Below are 17801 nucleotides of genomic sequence, written 5' to 3'. Positions count from 1 at the left end.
TCATGCACCAGATGCCCAAGAGTTTGAGGCAGTCAAACATAACGGATTACTTCGCGAAGAAGTAAAGGATCGATCGACCTTAGTGTTGAAGTCCGATCATGGTTTTATATTGGCTTGTTTTGTACATTACCGCACTCACTTACACATAGGCATTGAGTGGTAATCATCACCACGATGACTGTGTGTCATGTAATTTGTCACCATACCATCACCGATGGTATACGAGTTGTCTTACAGAGTTGTTCATTATCTTTACTTTTGATAAACTGATTCATGAATTCCATCTTTGCTTGATCACTTTCCAACTCACCAATGAACCCCCACCTATGCCCCGAGGATTGTGTTTTCCTTTTGGTACAATAGCCGGCTCTCACACAAATGTGTCCAGGCCACGCACGACTTCATCCTTCACCCCACAGTCATCATGAATTTTCGCATACGCGTAAGTCGTCACATTTCTAAGTCGTTACTTTTTTCTCGGTCCCGATGGTGACGACTTACGCCTAGTCTACTGTATGTTCACTTTATTCCTTGACCCTCCAAGCATATGTGTGGATTCCTCATTTACAATTTCCATGTACCAGAAGTTGAGATATTTACGAAAATGAGAATTTCCATAATGGCAGATCCAAATTATCATATCAATGCATTTAAAATTATTTCCACTACTTTTACGCAAACAGAAAATAGTTATGTTTCCCTTAAACACCAACAGACATCATAAGTCACAGTTATGTATTATATCAGGCGCAGGTAATTAATTCTATTGATTAGTCTGATTTCGCATGATTTTCGAACGATTCATTGTGCTTTGTATTTTATGCTAATTAGCCTACTTTAAAAAATTCAAAAATTTAAAAATATTTTTTGCCAACCTGGCTTGACTCTGGCAACACTTAAGTAATGTTTTTTTTGACAAAAAAAACTGACATTTGTGGTAATTGCAAGGAAAGAAAATGGAAATTCTTGCATTTTTGTGGGAATTATTGTCTTTAAGTCAAATTTTATTAATATGCAATGAGATCATTAGCATACACAAAATACATTTTAATACGTAAATGTATAGGCTTTAATTTGACACCAATTTTGTGATTTTATGTTTATATTTGACAGAGATATTGACATTTTGCCGATCTTTGTGAGATTCGTCTATTTTTCATTGATTGCCATGGAAACAGCTTAATAAAGCATAATGCAAATGAATTATTTTTCTGGGAACATCTTTTTTCCGATACTTGTGATATATATGAACACTGTGGTATCAGTGAAAAATTGTCGCACGGGGGTGCAAGGTAGGTCCCACTGGCCCCTGGCCTATCAGTGTATATGCCTAAAGGGCTTCAAAAGTCACCAAGTGGATAGAACAGTCATATGTTGCCATGCTGAGCCCTAAGAAGGACAAAACCAGGTTGATAGCTTCGCTTTTCATTTGCTTGGTGACAGCTTTTGGCTTTGCCTCACATGAACTGCCGGATACTCTTCGGGTTTGGCAGGCATGCACCATCGTGATGAGGTCATCATGGCATTTGTCCAAGTCTGGAGAATATAGACTGCTGTAGGCCGAAGGAGGACATTGTGCACCTTTCGTACAGGTCAAAGCACCCACACATCATGTAGAATCAGTTTATATGTCTTCTTATTCTGTTTAGCAAATAACTTAGATTGTATACATGGGATAAACCTGTGTTGCTTGTGTGAGTTGGTATAGTATAACGTTCTGTGATGCCTGTAAACGTCCTTAAATTGCTTGTGATGTCCCGATCTTGATTTTTCCTCCCATTTTTGAATCTTGGTTTTCCTGCCATTTCTCACTTAATTTCTCCCTTTCCATTCCTCCTGTCATTTCCCTCTCTTTCGTTGGTTTGCTTGTTAAAAAAAATAACATTTTTTTAGTGGTTTGCCCTTAGTAAGGCTGAAAGCCACTATTTTTAAAGGGCTACAAAGAAAAAGTAACAAGGAAACTGGAAAACCTTCACCAAGTCCTGAAACAAGGAAACCTCTTCACAGGACCACTGTGCAGGAGGGGGTAACTGGGCCAAGCAGATAACATTGCTAGGATTTGCTGGTGGACGTTACATATTCTGCTAGCATTAGCTGGTGGACATTACAGATTCCATTGTGTCCTTTGTGAAGAGTAGAGGACTTATCCTTGGCACCCTGAACAAATTACAAATTCCTTACTCAATGTGCTGGGGCACTGCATCAATGGAACAGTCAAACCTCAGGAGTGATACAATCAGCGAACTGAATTTAGACTTAAATCCCAGTCCAATATGCATCCATGAACAAAATCGAGCCCCACCCCATCTTCACCACACCAATCCACAACAATCTCAAGCCCTACCTTCAGGCCACATATTTTCTTCTTAAAACTTCATCTGTACAAACCTTAAAACCTGCACAGGTACTATCCGCGCTCAGTAACAAGTTCAAATTAGGCCTGAAACGCAAAAAAAATCCTCCCATAACCTACAGGAAGCATTGCATGAGCAACACACCCTTGTCCTCAGCCAAAAACGTGACCTGTAACCTGTACAAACATGACGTGTAAACATGTATTACTGAAATCAGCATCGAGAGGGCTTCCATTCAACCAATCACATGGCCAGATTCTGTGCATTAACAAAATTTTGATAGTTTATGATGTCATTGACTTGTTCCTGATCCAGGTGAGCTTCAGGACCTGTCGTCCTATTTTTTTGTTAATGAAGTCTTTGGTATGACTCTGAGATTTGAACCACCAACCTCCCAGATTCAGAGAGCAGATGCTCAAACCACTAAGTCACCAAGTCTTCACAAAACACCTCTATTTAACGTTCTTTGACAGTGAATTAGATGAAGACCTCCAACCATTAATAACATTCCCTCTAACTGCAAAAAAATGTTTCACAGCCAAATGTTTGCACAAATTAATTTCAGTAAACAGAGCCAAGGGCAGCAGTCCAGGGAATATGGATTTGCCAATCTACAAAACTGATGGCTGCATGAATCAATGGTGATATGCCGAGTCGAAATCCAGGTAAATATGCACTGTGTGACGGAAATGACACAATGTTTGTTTTAAAAGATGAGAAACATCGTTTAAGAAAGAATATATGACTTATCAGCCTGAATGCACCCAATTCCATCAGATCCTGGAAGCAAAACACAGCCAAGCTAAGTATTTGGATGGTAAAGCTCCATTGGTGTTGTCAGTTGAAGGGAAGCAAAATAGTTTGGCTCGTCTCATAGTTTATCTCTTTCAACGTGTGGCATCGGATTCGACCAAAATTGCCATCCTGGTGCTGTGGTCATCGGGAAGCATTTCAGAGTACAAAGCCCTTACAACGTGCATGTAATACCAGTTGTTAAATCTGCATTTAGGTTGTAACGTTATATGGTGAGAAAATTTCCAGCAATGCCTACATAAACCAGCCTTGGTGGTGTAATGGCGAGTGCATTCGCTCTGAGTGGTAGCTCGATGGTTTGAACCCTGGACGAGTCATACCAAAGACTATAAAATGTTATGTGCTGCTTCCTTGCTTGATGCTCAGCATTTAAAAGGATAGAGCATGTACAAATAAGCAGAGGTTGGTGATAACATTGATGGTCTGAGTAGCCTCCTCCTGAATCAAAGATTATTTGTAAGGGTACATTTTTTTTTTAATTATTATTATTATTATTATTATTATTATTATTATTATTATTATTATTATTATTAACAGAATCTGCAAGTTAATTATGAAAGGGATAAGAGAATATAGGATAGATTTGTTGATACTCAAAAAGAGGTTATAAAAAAATATTTTTCCAGCAACGGCCACTTGTGATTAATAACTGCTATTGACAGCTAAGATCACAGCCCCGAGTAAGTTCCTGGGCCTGTTTGCCACGTTACAAAATTTGTAGGGACTGTGGAATTAACCTGACAAAGCACCGATAGGTGCTTGCGACCTTTTTAATCTGGCAGAGCAACCATGGTTTGTAGGCACAGCCTAAAATCGGTTTAAACTGGTTTTCCGAACTTCACTACAACCACCCTAAACCATCAAACAAGGCAACCAGAACTAGCAGAAATCAACCCTGAGACCAGGTCTATTATTAACAATGTAAATGGCACATGAGAAGCAATCACAGAAAATATGCGATCATTGAGCAATCTATCTATATATTACTAAAACTCTCATCTTGTATGTATGTATGTATGCTCCCAAAATACAGCCAAAATGGTACACGATAGCACAAAGATTTTAGGGCCATCTTACTTACCATTCTCCTGTGGTGTGCAGTATCAAGTTTCATTCAAATCGGGCAACAAAAAGATTGTCAAAAAAGCAATTCCCGATTCTTTAGCAGAATTTGATCAATGGAAACAACCTCAGTGGTATAGTTCGCTGGAGCTAACTTTTTTTTCTTGAAATGATTTATTTTAAAATCTCAAAACATTTCGTGCAGACAAAGAACGATTTGTTTTTAAGCATAAAATAAACATCGCCATTTTGATCTAATACTTCCATGTTCATTAATAAACAAAATTGTGTTTAGAAGATTACGCACAATAATTTATTCGACTTTCTTTTCTCCGTTTTATTTTTTCACATTGACGGGCAATATCGAGTTTCGTTCAAATCGAGCAACGAAAAAAAATAATTAAAAAATCAATTCCCGATTCAGTGAAGTACTCTTCGGGAGAATTTCATCAATGCAAACAACCTCAGTGGTAAAGTTCGCTGGCGCATTTTTTTTTTTTTTTTTTTTGAAATGATTGTGTTTTATCAACTGCTGTCACAAGCGAAACCCAAGGGTTCACTGGTCATCTAGTATATTACTAAAACTCTCATCTTCTATATATATATATATATATATATATATATATATATATATATATATATATATATATATATATATATATGTATGTATGTTCCCGAAATACAGCCAAAACGGTACACGATAGCGCAAAAATTTTAGGGCCACCTTACTCACCATTCGCCTGCGGTGTGCAGTATCAAGTTTCGTTCAGATCAGGCAACAAAAAATTAATTAAAAATCAATTCCTGATACAGTCAAGTTTTGGTATGACGATCCCTAAAGCGCAAGGACAAACCATGGGGAATGTGTTGATATACACTACCGGTCAAAAGTTTTAGAACACCCCTGTTTTTCCAGTTATTACTGAAATTTAAGCAGTTTAATGTTTCAATGTACTCTGAAATTAAAGCATAGAACAAATAAACAATTGCAGATAAAAAAGAAATCATGGAATCATTTTGTTGAACAAAATTTAATCATAATTTTTGACTCATCAAAGTAGCCACCTTTTGCAGATATAACAGCAGAACATACTTGTGGCATTCTTTCTGCAATGGAAATCAAATATTGTTTGGAAAGTTCTTCCCAACACTGTTGCAGAAGTTCCCACAAATGTGTTGCACTTGTAGGTTGCTTTGCTTTCACCCTTCTGTCCAGTTCATCCCAAACCAGCTCGATGGTGTTTAAGTCTGGAGACTGTGCTGGCCATTCCATGATTTGAAGCCTACCGTCTTGTTCTTTTTCTCAAAGGTAGTTCTGACATAGCCTGGAGATATGTTTTGGGTCATTATCTTGCTGTAGGATGAACCCCTGACCAACTAGGCATAGACAAGAGGATATTGCATGGTGCTGAAAAATGCTGTGGTAGCTCTTTTGGTTCAGGGTGCCAGTCACTCTGTGCAAGTCGCCGACTCTGGATCCAGAAAAAGAGCCCCAGATCATCACGCTTCCTCCTCCATGTTCGACAGTTGGAATCACACACTGAGGAACCATCCTTTTGGCGACTCGACGGCGTACAAAAACCCTGCTTGATGAACCGAAGATTTCAAATTTTGATTCATCGGTCCATAAGACCTTCTTCCAGTTTTCAGTAGTCCACTGGTGGTGCTTCCTGGCCCAGCAAGCCTCTTTTTCTTATTTTGCCATCTTATCAATGGCTTTCTTACTGCCACTCAACCTGTCAAACCTGCAGCTCGAAATCTTCTCTTCACAATTGAAACTGAGACTTCTTGATGTTGACCAGTGTTAAGCTGTGCTTGAAGCTGCTGCCCTGTGAGCTGCCTATCATGCAAGCTGTTGACTCTCAGAAACTAGTTTTCTGATTGTGTTGTGGCTTTGGGTTTGCCAGACCTTTTCCTGTCAGAGTTTCCTCCAGTTTCTAAGTGCCTTTTGATGGTGTCAGAAACTGTACTCACTGACACCTTGGCTTCTTTGAAATTTCTCTAAAGGAAAGACCTACACTTTTTAGGTTTATCATGGTCTGTCTGTCTTCCTTTGTTAAATATCTTTTTCTCGCCATTATGATAGCAATACAGTAATCTCCCATTTCTCGCGGGGGTTACGTTCCAAACCTCCCCGTGCTAAGTGAAAATCTGCGATGAATGGACGCCTCCCCAAAAAATCGACTCGTCTGGTCTGGTCGGTTTGGCAGTAATTGGGTTTGAGGTGCCGGAGATAGACTCGTCTGGTCTGGTCAGTTTGGCAGTGATTGGGTTTGAGGTGCCGGAGATCGACTCGTCTGGTCTGGTCGGTTTTGAGGTGCTGAGTATGAGCAGTGCTCGTCCAATGGCGGCACACCTTTTTCCTTCCCGAAGCATATATCGAGCACCTTAACCTTCTCCTGGAGCGTCAGGACCTTCCTGTGGCACTTCGGTTCCTTGCCAGAAGCCTTAGAAGGTGCAGGGCGTTTGGGCGGCATCGTGGGGCTTGGAGAAAAAACGTAGAAAATATTTGAAGTTCACAAGCGAAACTTTGTCTGGTGCGTTGTGTGACTGGTCGAGCACCACGCGTTATAATTTATTGCTTAAATAATTTATATTTTATATATTATTTCCGCGATGTACCGGGGGAATCCGAAGAAAAAAATTTAGTTACGTTCCAAGGCAAAACCCACGATGAACCGGGGGCGCGATGGGTGAACCGCGATAAAGTGGGGGTTGACTGTATACTACTTCCTGCAGTGCAATATTATCCAAATGATGCTTCAGAGGGTGTAGCAACACAGTCTGTTCCAACACTGCTTTTATACAGACAGAGGGTTTTTAACTAATCAACAAAATTTGGGACACCTGAAGGAATTGTTTGCATCAACTTTCAAGGCTTAATTTACTTCCATTGCTGCAGAACAGCTGCAGTTGCTAACCCATTACTTGTTCCCTGAAAAGGGCCTTTATTTAACAACTCTGAAATTTACATTATTTTTCAGTTTTTGGTAACCAAAACTTTTTTTCTTAACCTCTGGCAGTTTACTGCTTAGCTTTGTACTATTTGAAGTTATTCACTGGACTTGAACTGCTTAAATTTCAGTAAAAACTGGAAAAATGGGGGGTGTTCTAAAACTTTTCACCGGTGGTGTACCTCGAGAAACCGGTTGGCCGAACGATGACTCCTGAGGTAAATGCTCAAATTTTCTTCAAGTTAAAGTTTGACCACTAAATAATATTAAAATTTTGTGTCTTTTTTTTTCATCAACTGCTGTCACAACAGGAACCCAATGGGTTCACGGGTCGTCTAGTCACAAATAAGACTCGAACTGCCACTTTATAACTGTTGGCAGTGAGGACCAGGTTCCAAGACATCCGGCTTTGATACAACGCGGGACTGATGAGTTATGGACTGAGTAACACGAAGTGTTCAATCTATTTATTGTGTATGCAGTTAGCCCTTTTTCCTGGGGACATTGTCGGTATCAAGTGAATTGGTATTTAAATTACCTGAACACGAAGCAATAAATGTGCAGGAAATGTCACCGTGGGTCCACAGGGTAAACCGGAACACCCCCGAGTAATACGAAGCCCCCCCCCCACCCCTCATACGTCTCTCTACTACATGGGATTGATTAGTTATTGACCCAGTAACACCACATTCAATCTATTTACTACGTAAGCAGTTAGCCCTTTATCCTGAATACATAGTCGGAAGCAATTGAATTGGTGTTTAAATAACTTGCACACAAAGTAATAAATGTGGACACCATCAGTGGGATTCCCCTGAGTCGAAAAGGCCCCACACATTTTTCTATGATGCGGGATTCACAATTTATGCACTGAGAAACAGGCCATGTTCCATCCATTTATTATGTACACTGTTGACCATTTTTATTGGGGCCGTCATCGGTATCAATTGAATTGCTTCTCCTTCACCATCAAATGCATGCAGACGCAGCTAAGTGAGCCTTAGGCAAAAAAAAAAATTCTAAAAGTTCTCAGATTCAAATAATTAAATAAGTCTGGCTATCAGACCTTGTGGCCGATCGAGTGGAAATTTAAAACCTTCATTCCATGTGTCAGCTGCATCAATACTGTTAAGATTCACATTGATTGATGCAGCGGTTCCATAGTAAACATTATTTAATATTTTCCTTCAATCCAATCTGGCTGCCAAGCCATGTGACCTACATCAAAAGGAGGTGGGAACTTTTTGTTTGTCATGGATAGGCAGTCATACCTGCAAAGTTTCGCCTCCATCTGTTCAGCCGTTTCAGATAAGAAGACTTTTAAAATCCAATATGGCTGCTGTACCACGTGACCTATTACATCATACATTTAAATACTCCCTCTAATGGGGTAGGGGATCATGCTTGTTAAGTTTTGTGTTGATCGAACAAGGTGCGTTATTCTATCCAAGATGGCCACCAAACCATGTGACATCATAATTTTTATCATCTTATTTGCAGCCATGAGGTTAGATGATAGTTACAAAATTTTGCTTCAATCGGGTAAGTGGTTCCAGCGAAAACATTATTTAATATATTTCTTAAATCCAATATGGCTGCCAAACCATGTGACCTATCAATTATTCATCAACTAACTTATGTCCCCTTGCAATGGAGAATGCGTGTGTGAAGTTTCCCCTTGATGCGACGAGCCGTTCTGGACAGGATGTTTGAAGGTTTTTGGGTGAATTCAACATGGCCACAAAACCATCAATTAGAAAATAACAAATTTGTAAAAGGATGACTTGGGGAAAGTGTGTGAAGTTTTGCCTAAATCTGTCCAGCTGTTCTGGAGAAGATGTTTGAACGTTATCGGGTAAATTCAATATGGCCGCCAAACCATGTGACCTATCAATGAGAAATTAACAAACTTGTAAAAGGATGATATGGGGAAAGTGTGTGTACATTTTTGCCTCAATCTGTCCAGCCGTTCTGGAGAAGATTTGTTTGATTTTTTTTCAAAACAATACGGCTGCCGAACCAAGTGACCTATGATGTCATTTTTTTCTACAGTGAGTTGTTGCGTAGATGACGCTCACAAAATTTCAAATTTTTCTGATGCAGCATTCTCGCTGTCGAATTTCCACCAGGATACAACTTCACCGATGATGTCATAAAAATTCACACGTCCTCCCAAAGGGGAAGTCTTCCCTTTCAACTTATGAATTTTTTTTCCATGGAGTGCTTTCGGAGATAGAGAAGGGCAAAGTTTTTCGTTTTTTTTCAAGATGGTGCCCGTGCCATGTGACCTATCACGTCATAATTATCAATTATATATGCTATCAAAAAAGACATACTACGGTGAAATTTTTGTGTTGATCGGACTTACGGTTGTTGAGAAAATGAATTTTATCGTTTAAAAACCCGAAAATCGCCGGTGGAATAACAAAAGTCATAAACAGAAGAAAAACAATAGGTTACCCAGCCTTATAGGCTTGGTACCCCAACAAGAACGGCACTCGGTAGAGTGCATACCTCTGCCACGCAATGCCTGATCCACGAAAACATATCGGGCTCAATACATTTTTGAAATATCATGCTATACAGTACTATATCATTTTTGGCTCTATCTCACATTGGTGAAGAATCACTTGAAAAATTCTAGTTGGCGGATCCGGAGACGAATCTTCACCAAAATCAATCGGTTTGTCCTTGTCACACACTGATCCTGTCCACAAAATTTCATCCGGATCCATCCACAACTTTTTGAGATATCCTGTTCACAAACATACAAACAGAGAGAAAGGGGTGAATACAACCTCCTTCATCTTTGGTGGCGGAGATATTAAAATAATGTAATTGACAAACGAATTAACCCCAATTCAATACGTGCCACACCCTCATGGTAGGCCAAATGACCTCTTCTTGTGTCTAAATTCATTCTAAAATAAATATATTTCATTCATTCAATTAATCTCCTCTGGGCGGGACAACACTTGTTGGTCCACCGAATACAGAGGGCCACTTAACATCCAGGGAGTTAAAGAAACAAAAATTGTCAAGGATAGCACTGCGATCAATATATAATGGTGATTACCAAGATGGGTCATAAGGGGGAGGAAAGCGTTTAATAAAGACTCCACATTGTAATCACCAATATTGTAATCACCAATGTGAGAGGTGAGGAATCACGAGGTGTGTGATTTGCCACACCACCGAGATCGACAGTTGTTTGCTGACGCGGATAGACGTGATAACGATGCTACGGCAGGAAAAATGGTCACACCCAATTGGTCAGTGCCACGACCAATCGATGAGTGATTATTGCAGACATAGCTTCACCTCCACGAGCTATATTTATTATCGTAGATTCTAGTAGAAGATTCAGAGCGGTGTTGTAAGAAGGATGCTGTGATAATTATACCCATTTTAACAGTGACATAATACTCAGAGTAATTTGTACATGTATCACATGCAGGACAAGGACATTAGCAGGCGATGGATAAACACATATGGTACATAGGATTTGAACCTGGCTCCCAAGTATCATGCACGGAGTGCTCAAATCGACAGACCATACACCGCAGCACAAACTAATGTGCCGACTTAAAAAAAAAATGTTTTTTTAAAACTGTTTTTCTTAATTATCGCTTTTGAAATTTTCTACATTGCAGACATTCCTTGCTAACTTTGCAAGCGAAACGAGTAGTTTAGTTACATGTTGGCTCTTATTCCATCGCCATTAATCTCCTCCGTGCTGAAGGCATCAGAGGAAGGAGCTCCTGGCACGATGAAGCTTCTAGTGTTCCAAGGACATCAAGATTTGTAGTTTCAAAAGAAAAGATATTCACAAGGTTTCCCTATGGGGGAGAGAGAGAAAAGGATGGAAGAGAAGGGGGTTGGGGATAAATGGTAAGGGAGACAAGGGACACTAACAGAAAGAGAGATGTGCAGTTGTGCATACGGATGGATGCCAGCCAGGTTCAATGAAAGTGACAAATGTTTGCAACTGTGGGCTTTGTTCATTCTTCCTGTATAAGGGTTGGCTTGGTCAGATAGCTATACAGTATATTAATGCTGCTTAAGGTCAATAGGAGCATGAAGATGTCTCATTCATCATATATCCCCAACTCCACTCCCCCTCATTTGGTTATGTTTGACAAACCATACTGCCTTTGCTTTTGCAAACCTCATTAAGAATATATTCGAGTTTCAAAGGGTCAGAAAGATTGCACAACATCTTGCAGAAGAGCAAGCCATTGCACGCTGGTATACCAGCTGAATTCAAAATGTCACCATTTCTTTGTTTCATCAGGATGTAGCGAGTCGTGCTAACAATGTATGTGATGCACTATCCAGTGAACCAGACCTTGGTTGTAGAGCAGTGGTGTTGCCACTAGCATTGGTAGTGCAAACAGTTGCACAGCACTCAGCATCCAGTGATGCAGAGACATCCGGTTTGCACACAAGCATTCACACAGCAAACAACTCACCTGGATCACAACATCATCAGTGGGTCAGAAAGAACTGCAGACTGAGCCAATCACACCGAGACAATTTCTTCCAACATTTGGAGGCCCCAGATCACTGGTTCTTTGCCTCAAGTCATTCGATATGGTGAATCATGCCTGGTGTTGGCTTAATTGTTCGGGTGATGGGCTTGGGATCCTAGGATCCTAGGATCCTGAGTTCAAATCCCTCTTGTCTGTTGAATTAATACCAGGTGGGGTTGAATCTGCCTGTCATCCTTCCGAGGTCGGCAAAATGAGTACCAGCTTGCTGGTATCCTTTGTGGGAGTAGTGACCCATCCAAGATTGTGCCCAATAGCCAAGGAGACTGCTTAAGCAGCACCAACGCTCTGCACAGAGTATGGGCCCAATGGCTGGATGGATATGGTGACTTGATAATGATGATGAAAGACTTGTGTGGTATTCCATGCAATGCAAGTATTTTAGGGACAGTACTGGTGCTTGTTCAATATGACAAAGACTTCTGAAACTCTTGTCACATCACAGAGTTCTATCTTGCCTTCCTGAATATCAGTTCTGTTTTATGATATGTGATGTTTGACGGTCTCGCAGGTCACTGGGTAGATTGGCATTAGCTGCAGGTTCCCACTTCGTCATAACATTTTTCTTGGTTAATTTTTGGATGGTAAGGCCCAGATGCAACTGCTCACTTTTTGCCCAGTTATTAATCCTTCCTCGAACTGAAGTCAGAAGACTTCTGCAGGAAGTGCTAGACTGTCTTTCTTACTTAAGTTTGATCTCAGTTACCTGAGCTTATTAGGGGTAACCCTGACCATTTGTCTATCTGGTCTCATACATCATGACATCAGACAGACAGACGGATGGACGGACGACCAACTATACAACATTAGATCCGGTGCAGAAGACAAGCAAGTAGTGTGCTTTGAACCTGAATGGGAAGGATGACTCAAACCAAGTGCAAGGATTTGATGATTTTTTTTATTGCTCATATCTCTTTCTTCTAGAATATGATCCCCCTGAAACAGATCAAGAAGTCTGTTTCCTGTCTGCTTATACTGTTCTTGTGGGTGATATTCACAGTTATGCAAATCAAGCGTGTGGGCAACACACATTAAACCAGAGTTGGTGTCAAAGCCACCCAATGCTCGCCTGTTTATACATTTATCGTTTTTCATTTTTAAAAGACTAGTCTAATAATATTTTTTATAAAGCATTGCAGTGAAATCTGATCCAAATAATTTTAAAGCAATATATGTATTTTTTGTATATTGTAATCAGTAAACTAGAGGTCCACACAAGGAATTCAAAACTCACAGAGGGGTGAACTTTCTCACTGCAAAAAGTCAACAAAGGCTTCCAGAGGTAGGAAATGCCGATGGCCCGAACTGGAAGACGAACTAGAAGACTGGGTTAACACACAGAGAGTGGATGGTCGGGGTGTTTCCACTGTTCAGATTAGACTCAAAGCAAGATCGATCACTTTTTGTGGCTAATTTTCGGACGTTTTTGCGCTTGGTTTTTTTTTGTGCAACATTTGCAGCTTATAAAGCAGTGCGGCTTGTGTGTGTTTAAATTCCAGATTGTTTTTATATTTAGGGGATGTGGCTTATATAACGATGCGCTCAATGGTCCGAATTTTATGGTACTTGCCTTGCCATGAGAAATGCATCGAAAAGAAAAAGTAATATGTAGTGTTGGGAGTCAGAGTGCGGACAGGAACGGATGGAAAACAGCATCCTGGTTGCCATGGCAACCACTTTCGATGACGAACGTATGTCGCGACACACCGTCTCCACAGCCTGTACCTATGTACCAAATATGAAACGTGAAAGTTGAAAACTTTGGGAGTTAGAGTGCGGACAGGGACGGACAGACAGACAGACGGACGGACGACTGGTATCGCATAATACGCCCAGATATATATATATATATATATATATATATATATATATATATATATATATATATATATATATATATATATATATCGGGCATATAAAAAATAGTATGGTCGATAAAAATATTAGAAAGGAAAAAATAACTTGCACCAAAAACTTTAACATTTTCACGCTCATGCCCACGCTGACGCTCACACTGACGCTCACGCCGGGGGTCTCGCTATAGCTCTCTGTTTTTCGAATAGGCGAGCTAAAAATGACGTATGAATGAATGCTAAATGAGGCTTTTTGCACATGCGCTGTGTGTGTTTTGAATGATTCCCTTCTTCGAGCTGGGTACTTTTAACCTGCCGTTGCTTGCACAAAATTTGTCATTCAAATCGTCTTTTAAACATAATTTCAGCATTTTTTAAGTTTTTTTTTTTAAATATTTACATAGTCATGGTTCATGAAAGAGCCAGAACACAGAATGGACCAGGACGCAACAGGACAAAGGTAACATACAGAGTGGTAGAAACGCCAATAGCTGAGCTGAGGAACAAAACAGACGGAGACCCAGAGAAAACAACTGGTGTGGGGAGGATGCATGGGGTGGGCAAGATGGACGCAGAAGGAAACTCTCAGAAAGGAAAAAACGAAAACCCAGAAAGAAGAGGGCCTGGGGGTGGGGGGAGTAAATGAGGGTAGAAAGGATCATGGTTTTGAATTGAGGATGATCTGAGGTGGTGGTGAACAGTGGTTTTGAAGACCTGGAGGAAAGAATGACATTGAAGGGAATGCGGAAGTTGGTTACATAATCTGGAAAAAAAGAGGAACAAATGAGTGGAGGTGAACAGTGATCCTGGATTTCGATAGTTTCACCATAAGGGGGTGATTGTGGACCATGTGTGCCCTGCAGAAACCTTTCTGGGACAAAGCATGGAAAGAGCAAAGGGTTTAAGACCAGAAAGGAGGTGGTGGAAGACAGAGATACCACCAACTTGTCTGCAATGGGAAAGTAATAGGTCCATAGAATCAGCTTCTTCGAAGGAGATTCCAATTTTCTTGAAGGCCTTGGTTTCCACAGCATCAAGCTGAGCAATGTGTGAGGCAGGGGAGGCAGCCCAGAGGGGAGAGCAGTGCACCATCAAACTGCGGATCAAGGCCATGTAGGTGGATAGGAGAACAGGAGTGCCAAGGAAGGACTCAAAACTATGGAGGATGCCCAGTCAGCGGCTGGCTTTGCAGGCCAACTTTGTAATGTGGTTTGTCCAAGAAGAATCATGGCTGCTCGTGAGATCCAGAACTTTGAGTGACTGAACTTCCTCAAGAGGAATGTTAAAAAAGTAGAGGGGGGAGTGTAGGGCGGTTGGCAGAACATCCTTTTGGAGAGAGATCGTGAAAGTGTGAGATTTAACAGGATTGAAAGACATATTCCAAGTGTTAGACCAGCTTGTGATTTTGTCAAGCTCTGGAGAGAGGGAAGAGGCTGCAGCCTGCCTGTCTGAAGGATGAGGGATATCACAGTAGAGGGTGGAGTCATCAGAAAATAGATAAAGAGGATTTTCTGGAGAGTAAGATAAATCATTTACGAAGATTAGAAATATGACTGGGCCCCAAACATTGCCTTGAAGCACTCCAGCCTTGACAAGGAGAGGAGATTGAGAGCCACACGTTGGCTACAAGGGGAAATTTCAAAATTGTTTACCATAATTATTGTGTTCCTGAATGCAAATCAGTCTCATAGTGGGGCAACTTAGCTAAATATAGCATAACAATTGTGCATTTTGTGAGGAATGCACCAAATTTGGCACACTCGTAGCCTATCATATTATGAACAGATTTGGATATTGTGCCATCTCAAATTTTTTTATAGCAGTGGAAAATGGCTGCCACAGCCATCAGCGGCTGAATTTGAGATGGCCCAATATCCAAATCTGTTCATAATATGATAGGCTACGAGTGTGCCAAATTTGGTGCATTCCTCACAAAATGCACAATTGTTATGCTAAGTTGACCCACTATCACCGAAATAGAGGAATACGAGAAATATATGTGAATGAGAGGAGTTGGGTTCATACTATTTCTTGTTAATACAATGAGCTAGTGGTGGCAGGGGTTAACACACACACACACACACACACACACACACACACACACACACACACACACACACACACACACACACATACACATACACATACACATACACATACACATACACATACACATACACATACACATACACATACACATACACATACACACACACACTTCTCCTTTCACCAATATATGCAACAATCTCATATAATTTCTCTTGTGGCCCTGGAGCCAAACACAAATTATGTATTTATAGTGACGATCACAGCCCACACAACTCCAAATCCCACTCTTCTCTGAAACATGATGATTAATATTAAATTTCATTATTTGAAACTTACCCTGTGCATCGACAAACACCAGACATGACCTTCTCATCGGTGTTAACAACCATGAAGGTTTGGTTTGAATCCGCCCATCGATGAACCTTCGGCCTTTCACTGGCTCACATTGTTGGGAGTTTTTTGCAGTACGGACTGCAAGATTTCAACTTTTTGGAGGAGTTGATCAGAGAGTTCTCCAAATCTCTTGTTGTGCAGAGGCACACCCATAATTTCTCACAGGTACGTTTTGAAGTATTTTTGGCTTCTATTCAATTCTTTATGAGCCGTTTCATGACTCAATCATTACCTGGCATGCATGCTATACATCTGGCCGCCCTGATGGACCTCATCACTAGGAGTTTATGCCCATACGTGCAGAGCATTCAGGAGCAGATTACCTCAATTTGAAAATTGCGCATTCTTAAAAACGTCGATTTGTGTCCCATGAAGTTTAGTCGGGAAGTGCACCGCCTAAGAAGTCTTACTGATTGGACTATGAAGAGGCGGTCTTGCTGGTGAAGGTTGGTGTCCATCTGCATTAGCGGACAAGATAGAACAACACATGACGTCAACAGGACGTCAATCGAGGTGCGTGGACCGCCGTGGAAAGCAAGGAGAAGTTGAGGTTTCAGGCTTTAACCCGTCATCGGAGCAAAAGAGCTGATTGCACAGTGAAATGTGTGAGTACCCACTATTTTTGTTAGTTGGTTCATCATTGGAAACAAGCATGCCATGGCTGCTCCTGACTTGACTTCACCAGCTCACCAGCATTCTGAGTGAGCCAGCTTCACAACATTGCATTATACCTTGGAGAACCTTCATTTTAGAATTCCATAACGAGCTTTAATTCTTCAGGAACTTTCCTTCTCTTGCACCACTTCTTCTCGCTTCCCCACCTTTCCAACACCGGGCCGATTTGTATTCCATCCCTGAAGAACGATGTGCCTAGACTCGCAAACCTCTCCCATCCTTTCAATCATCGGTGCTGTCAGTTGTTGCTGTGATGTTTTTTTTTTTCTTCTTTCATTTGATCGTTATCTCTCCTGCCCCAAACTTCTTCTTCTCATTCACCTCTTGATGTCCAATATTTGTCCATTCTTTGGATTTTTCAGTTTCTTTATTCGTGTTCTTGATGCAGTGGTACTCAAACAATTTAAGTTTGCTTGCCATTCCTCACTGTTGGAATAACTATTCATTTTTTTATGTTTTGTTTTGTCCCCTATTTTACCTTACATGTAATTCAGAAACTCACTTTGTTTCTTTTTATAACACAACTAAGATAATTTGTTCAGAATATAGATGCCAATTTGTACAATAAATAATGCACAGTGACCGAGGCATTTGAAACAGAAATTAGTCAAAGTGTTTTATTATTTATTATCACTTCTGCCACCAAAGGTGGAAGGAGGTTATGTTTTCACCCCTGGTCTGTCTGTTTGTTACTTGCGAAAATCGAAGATTTTTCAAGTATATTGGTTGGTTGCGTGAGTTATTCAGCTGTGTTTATTTTTATGCTTATCACCTAGAGGTCGCAATTTTAAACCGATCTTTCACTACAAGGTAGAGTTCATCATGAAACTACAACACATGTAGAGTTCGTCATAAGCAAGAAGCCTATTGTTTTTGAGGTCAAAAGGTCAACATAAGCCAAAGGTCAACAAATTTGTCAAATTACTAAAATGCTCAATTTCCATCCGATTGATTGGAAATTGGAAAAGGATTTGCATATCAGGTCACTGAATCCAACCACCAATTATTTTTGAGGTGATCATCGGCTTCACTTTGTTTCTTTTTATAACAGTTGGCACACCCAAAAGGTCAACATAGTCATTTCTATAATTATGAATT

General features: G+C 40.5%; 1 long non-coding RNA gene across 3 annotated transcripts in view; it reads left to right on the top strand.

Moving 5' to 3' along the window:
• The window catches only part of LOC147021797 (uncharacterized), a 41560-nt gene that overhangs the window by 6444 nt on the left and 17315 nt on the right, over positions 1–17801 (top strand). For 2 of the 3 annotated variants that reach the window (XR_015060939.1, XR_015060937.1), the window contains one exon: positions 1494–1592. The exons of the other annotated variant lie outside the window; for it this stretch is intronic. This is a non-coding gene — a long non-coding RNA (uncharacterized LOC147021797). The remainder of the gene's footprint in view (positions 1–1493; positions 1593–17801) is intronic. 3 annotated transcript variants of the gene reach the window in all.

Source organism: Eptatretus burgeri, chromosome 8, assembly GCF_056783735.1.
Source record: "Eptatretus burgeri isolate ZD-2024b chromosome 8, Ebu_testis_v1, whole genome shotgun sequence".
NCBI classification, from domain to species: Eukaryota; Metazoa; Chordata; class Myxini; order Myxiniformes; family Myxinidae; genus Eptatretus; species Eptatretus burgeri.
Note: the sequence above shows the minus strand (reverse complement) of the source record. Positions and strands in the feature narration are given on the sequence as shown.